Source organism: Lathamus discolor, chromosome 4, assembly GCF_037157495.1.
Source record: "Lathamus discolor isolate bLatDis1 chromosome 4, bLatDis1.hap1, whole genome shotgun sequence".
Lineage (NCBI taxonomy): Eukaryota > Metazoa > Chordata > Aves > Psittaciformes > Psittacidae > Lathamus > Lathamus discolor.
Genome location: NC_088887.1, coordinates 64,860,360 through 64,866,800, shown reverse-complemented (window position 1 = coordinate 64,866,800; position 6,441 = coordinate 64,860,360).

The following is a 6,441-nucleotide window of genomic DNA, read 5'->3' as shown; positions in this document are numbered from 1 at the left end:
AAATGAGTTCCTGAGAGATTTTGGCTATGTATAAGAAGAAATGGGAAAACTACTCCTTCATTCATTGGCATTGATGCAGAACGACTCCTGCCTTGGTGATACAGTCTTTGTTCCTGCCCATCCTGCTCTGGCAGGAACACTTGCATCTAGTCCAGCTATTTTCTTCCCTTCCTGCTCTTCCCCCCCCACTGCCGTGCTGCAGGGGGGGACTCTTCCAGCTGCGTAGCTGGGCTTTTAATACCCTGATAACTTGCAATCCAGCAGCCAGAGAGGACCTAAGTTGCCTGGTTTTCAGCCAGGACAGTGGTTCCTCTGCACACCTCTGCAATCATTCGAGCCCATTGCCACAGGCACCACAGGCAGTTTAAATAAAACACATTAAAATAAAAAGCCCCGACAACCAAAAACCAATTAACACATTGAAGATGCTTCAGTCTTTACAACTGTATTCAAAAGAGATGCAAACAGCCTATCGCTGCTTTGGGGAGTTAAGAAGCTGCAGCACTGGGCGGTGAGTGAGACCATTTGCTGGTGTTCATTTCTGCACAGGCATTGTTGAAAGCAATGGTGATTTTTTTCCTGAAAGGGCTCCATGCCAATAGGCTGGCATGCACTTACGTGAGCTGATGGCCACAGGGAAGGAAAATTCAGGTAGAATTCAGCTTACCCAGGGGGGAGACATGTGCTCCCTTGGCCATGTGAATGATCCATATTATTGTGGATCCTGTCGTTTTCTTCTCCTGCGTTTACTCAAGCAACAAACTTACTGGAATTAAAGGTCATTAATAAACCAGAAAGCTTTTTCTCATTGGTTGGATATTAAAAAAATGAGGCACAACTATGTCTTAACAAAAATGTATTACATGCCATCCAAATAGAGCAGGGCAACATTTATTATGGAGGTAAAGAAAATGATGTATTTACTCGTATTTCAACCAGGTGTATGTTGACAATTTTCTTTTACAATACAACTCCCAGGTAGATTTTAGATAGATCTTCATGTTGCATTCCAGCCACTGCAGCACAATTATAACTATATAGTATTGTTGCTTTAATGTGTTGGTTCTCTTTGTTGTTGTTTCCTTGGTTTGGTTTGGTTTGGTTTGGTTTGGTTTGGTTTGGTTTGGTTTGGCTGGGAGAAGCCCTTATATATCTTCACTCATAAATGTAGTCTCCTTCCCCACTGCAGTGGTAGGCACTTGAGGCAGCAGGGATTTACCACTGCTGTTAGACGGGGGTATGTCAGCAGGGGAGTTTCATTTATGTAAGGTGCCTGGTTCTCTGTTAACCAGCACTCCCATAGATCAGCACTGGGACAGTCATGCTGCAGAAAAGGCAGGAACAGGGAAGGGGTCACACCAGAGCAGTGCTGTAAATGAGGTTGACGCTCCCTAAGACCATAGCTAAAACTACCAAAGCCACGGTACTTCAGCGCTTTCAAAACTTGATCTTGACTTCCCAGTCCAGTATTTTGGATTTTAGGCCAAAATCCATCTGAGTTCTCCCAAACTCCTTTTTTGCTTCTTGAGGGGCAAACACACCAGTCTAGCTGTAGCATGGTCACATGCCAGGGGTAAGTCTTGTGTCTTTCTGGCCAGGGTAGTTTGGTGGAGGAGGGAAATATAATCGGAGCTGGGTGGCAAACATGTCTTACACATAACACTTTTTTCTGCAGGACTGTCTTTCAGTGCAAGTGGAGAGCAAACAATCCTTGCGTGGGTAGCACTCACTGCCAGCTCTGCAATAATCTGGTTTTTCCCTGTGGGGTCTCCAGCCCTATTTATTGAGCATCTCAGGTCTTGTTCAGAGGAGAGAATTATTTTCTCAGAAGGCTCTCTATGTGGCTTATATCAACACCCATTTGACTGCTTATGCAAGCCACAAAGGTGGCATCATCGCCCCAGGAGTTAAGGCCAGTGTCAGAAGTGTCCGTGTTGTTCATGTTGTTTATTTCATGTGTCCTACTTGAGATGTTACAGACCCAGCATTTGGGACCACTTGGCATTATTTGACACTTTCTCAAATCAAAGAGAGAAACCCAAGGTAAGTTTGGTGGGAAGGGTTCATTCTCATGTTCGTTTGGGGACTGAAAACACAGGTGAGGAAGGCTCCGTTCTTCTGCCTGTGCCTTGGATGCTTGAGAGAGTAAAGAAATCGCATTTATAGAGAAGAGCCTACTCAGCTCTAAGCCAGACTGTGTTTTCAGGAAATAAAGGTAAAAGGTACTGGCGTGTCTTTCCTGAGCATATGCAACATATTTTTTCAGACATCAGTAACCTGGAAATAGGAGAAAGCCCATTTCGTGTCAAACTGCAATTCTTTCGTCCCAAGGATGGTGACATTTCAACCTTTACATAGTTTTTAACGTGAAAAACAGTACTTCGGTGTAATTCTGCAGTGCCTGGTCTGCCACAGCTGACATGAAAAGAAACACCCTTCCCCCCTGCCCAAAGCCCGTGGCTGAATCGCACGGAGTTAACAGCACAGAGTCTCCAAACCCTCATAAAAGGAAATTTGAAAAACCCCCACCAGGCTTGGATTTTTTATCTTTGGCATTTTTTACATTTTTTGCATATTTGTGGCTATTGCTGCTTAACAGGTGACCTGCAGGGGAGTACGTACATTTAAATGCTTCTGTGGCCATCAGCTCAGCAGCTTCACCCTAGGAGTCAGCCAACCTCAAAGCCTGTTTCCATTTGAGAAAGTCTGCCAGGGTGAGGATGATTCCCTGATTAACCACATCCTCAGTGTATCACCCTTAGATAACACAAGGAAATGTGTTCACGGCTTGCTGCTTCATCAAGCTGCTATAGTGATTCATTCCACTGAGAGAGCAGAAAAGCCCAGGCTGATGGCAGAGATGTGGAGAGCATGATCCCCATGAGTCTTTCTCACATGGTGTCTCCCATCGCTTTTCCACAGATGAAGGTTTGCCCTGTGCTGCCCCAAGAAGCCTGCCCTCTGTTTACCTCCCAGAGCAGATGTTTGTGGTTGGGTCAGCCACTCAAAGCGTGTATGTTGAAATGCGTGATCCTTGAACTCAATGGGAGCTGGCACCTCACAGAGGTGATTAGCCGGATGCCACTCTCTCCCTGGAGAGGTCCCAGGTCCCAACAGATCCTGCTCCTGGAGAGCTCTTAATGAATATCTTGCAGTCATAGGACTGTTTGCCTTAAAGAAAAGAAGCTGGGATATGGTGCTCATCTCTGAGCACTGCACGTGCCACAGCAATTAATCGTCCTTTGTGGGATGCATTATCTGAGTATGGCCATCTGAACACTAGCTGCATCTTCCCAGCCCAGGGCCTGGACTCATTCTGTGGAGGAACGAGAGCCGCATGTAGGCATCTCCGGAAGACGTTAAATCTGTCTTCTTTCAGACACCCACCTCCATAGAGGAAGCCTAGGCAATCATTTTTGGATCAGATCATCGAGCTCTCAGAAGGATGTACTTGAGCAAGATGCATCCACCTCTCTATATTCAGAAATAAATCTTCTATTTCTCCAAAGACATGAAAGGAGATCTACTTTTTGAAGCATCTCTGCATTTTCATTTGATTCCACCCACCCCAGCATCATTCTCTCTCACCCACATGTAACCTGCCCGTGCTTATAGCATTGTGACTGATGAAAGACTCTATGCATGTGTGTAGTTTCTCTGTCATCTTGCCTGTTAACAAATGTGGTGGGTTACATGAATTACTGGCAGTACATCCTGGTGCTCTATTTCAGGGACTCAGAATTATTTTTGCAGGATGCACCATATTTTTTATTACGTCTGCAACACTGTTCCTTGCCACTGCGATACGTCATTAGCTTTTCTTATACAAAATAGCCTCTTCTACGTGGTTTCACCGGGCCCATCTATCTCTGCAAGCACATTGCCTAAGGAAGTGAAGCACTACTCAAATGTGTCATCTGCTTGATGACTCCTCTCTCAGGAGGTGTCAATCTTAAAGGTTAGGATCAGAGTGTGGAAAGTGTTGGATTTTTCCTCAGGAAGAAAAAAGTCTGTTTTGTGCAGCCAGTGAGGGTTAGCATTCATTCCAGCAAGAAATACAGTTTGATGGTTTAGCCCTAGTAGCAGCGTTCCAGTTAAGTCCATATTCAAACGTGGCTCAGCTGTTCATTGACAACAGCTTAGGGCCAGATGGCAAGGCCTTATGCTGACCTGCATCAAGGGAAATACTGTGCTTTGATCTTCAGCAGTGCCCAGGCTCCTGCCAAGCTCCTCACCCCCAGCCTCTTTACCTACCACCGAGCAGGCTCATCAGCTGTGTGTCTGAATTCTCAAACCTACTTTGTCTGTCTTTATTCACTTTACTCAAAGACTCCCTTCCCTCCAAAATGTGTCTTCTCTAGTGCATTGGCATTGCAGCCAAATCTGTTCCAGAAACATGCCTGAAGAAGACTGATATGTGTTATATACAAGCAAATAAAATGTTTAACGTGTTATTCTATGCCCTTTGCTGTTAACCAGGTGTACAATGTAGGACAAGTGGGATTTGGTTGTAATTCTTATCCCACCAAAAAATCCTGAGTTATTATTCTATCGGTAATGACCTGCTACACATCCTGTTTTCCTGCAGCATTTACTACATTCTTAGCCCGTGTCTAGAAGACAGACGAGGGTGAGAAACTAAGAGGTGCTGAACTGACAAAGAGACACGGAAGAGAGACTTGAAAGCACAGAGCACAGGGTGAGATGGGTAGACAAAACAGTCACTTGGCCTAACAGCTTGTTGGTAGGATGGTGTTACACTAAAACAAACAGGGTTATTTAAAAGCAGCTAAAAGCTGCTGATTAAAGTACCTTTGCTAATGGCATCATAGTTGTGTGTGCCTACAAGGAAGACACACCCTTAGGAATTCAACTGTCAGCTGTGTTCTCCAGCTGTGGGTAGCAAGCCACTACTACTCATCAAAGGTCTTCACCTTCACTGGAAGGGTTGGGGTTTTGTCTTTGTCAGTGCTGGAATCTCTGAAAAGGTATAAACCTCCTAAAGAGGGAGAGGAATGTTTTATTTTGGGGTCTGGTTAGTTACTGTAATATATGAGTAGTGTTGTAGCTTTGAAATGTTGGAGTTACCTTATGTCACCTTCACTTCATCTGCCTAATGCCAAAGTAGTCTGGCATGCCAGCCTGACTTTCAAAAAGCCCTTAATGTTAGTTGTATTTCTCTTGGGATGTCCCTTTTTTCCTTTTCTTATGAATAAGCTAAGTCTGTTAAATACTGTTAGTTTGTTACCGAACTTTCCATCCTTAGGAAAGGAGGGGCATTTTTCCTTTCTAAGGGTGTTTGTTCTGCCTCTGAGGGTTATTCATTTCCTGTACAGTGGCAGGCAGCATAGACAGCAGGGTTTAGCAACAGCTTTTCCATGTCTGAGTCACAGGATATACTATGGAAAGAATATAATGTTCTTTAGAAGGAATCAGTGTTTTCAATGCAGGACGTACACAATGTAAAAATTAGCAAAATAAAGGAGTGTTGATGCCTCAGCATTTTCTTCACACAGAAAACATGGCCAAAACGCATCAATCTTTTAAGAAAACATGTGACGCCTCTAATATGTTTCATTACATTTCCTTCTTGCACCACTAGTGACTTGTTTTGAAATAGTACCTCCTAACTTTTGTAACCTTAATCCTGTTCTTTTTAATACAAAGCAGTAAATAACCTGAGATTTAGTTCCCTGCTGCACAGTTACACAGAACAGAAAACTACAGGGACCGGGATCAGTTTGAATGATCGCTGCATGAACACCTTTCTGTGTGCAAAGGCTGTCTCCTGCAAAGACATCTGTCTTGGCCTGTTGCCATGCCACTTGCTTGTGGAGCTTTGTAGCCATTGGGCTGTAGTTTGATTAAGCAGACTTTGTCAGAACTCATCATCCTCCTGCTCTTCCCTTTGTCCTTGCTCTGTCACTGTTGGCACAAGACCAGGCTGGCTGCTAGCTGCTCAGGCTTGTATGCGTAACATCTTAACCGGTATTTGAAATACAGTTGACCCCACTTCCAGGCACAAGGATAGGTAAAATCGGTGTTCCCCAGCCTGTGATCGGCTCCATGAAACATGGAAAGGTTATCTAGGAAAAGGCTGCAGAATGGTATTTGTAACAGTTGTCCATACAGTTCCTCACCTGTACAAGCAAACAACAATAAAAGAAGTGCAAGGTCCTACACCTGGGTCGGAGCAATCCCAGGCACAGCTACAGACTGGGCAAAGAAGAGATTCAGAGCGGCCCTGCAGAGAAGGACTTGGGGGTGCTGGTCGATGAGAAAATGAACATGAGCCGGCTTCAGTGTGCACTCGCAGCCCAGAAAGCCAACCGTATCCTGGGCTGCATCAAAAGGAGCGTGACCAGCAGGTCGAAGGAGGTGATCCTGCCCCTCTACTCTGCTCTCCTGAGACCTCACCTGGAGTATTGTGTGCAGTTCTGG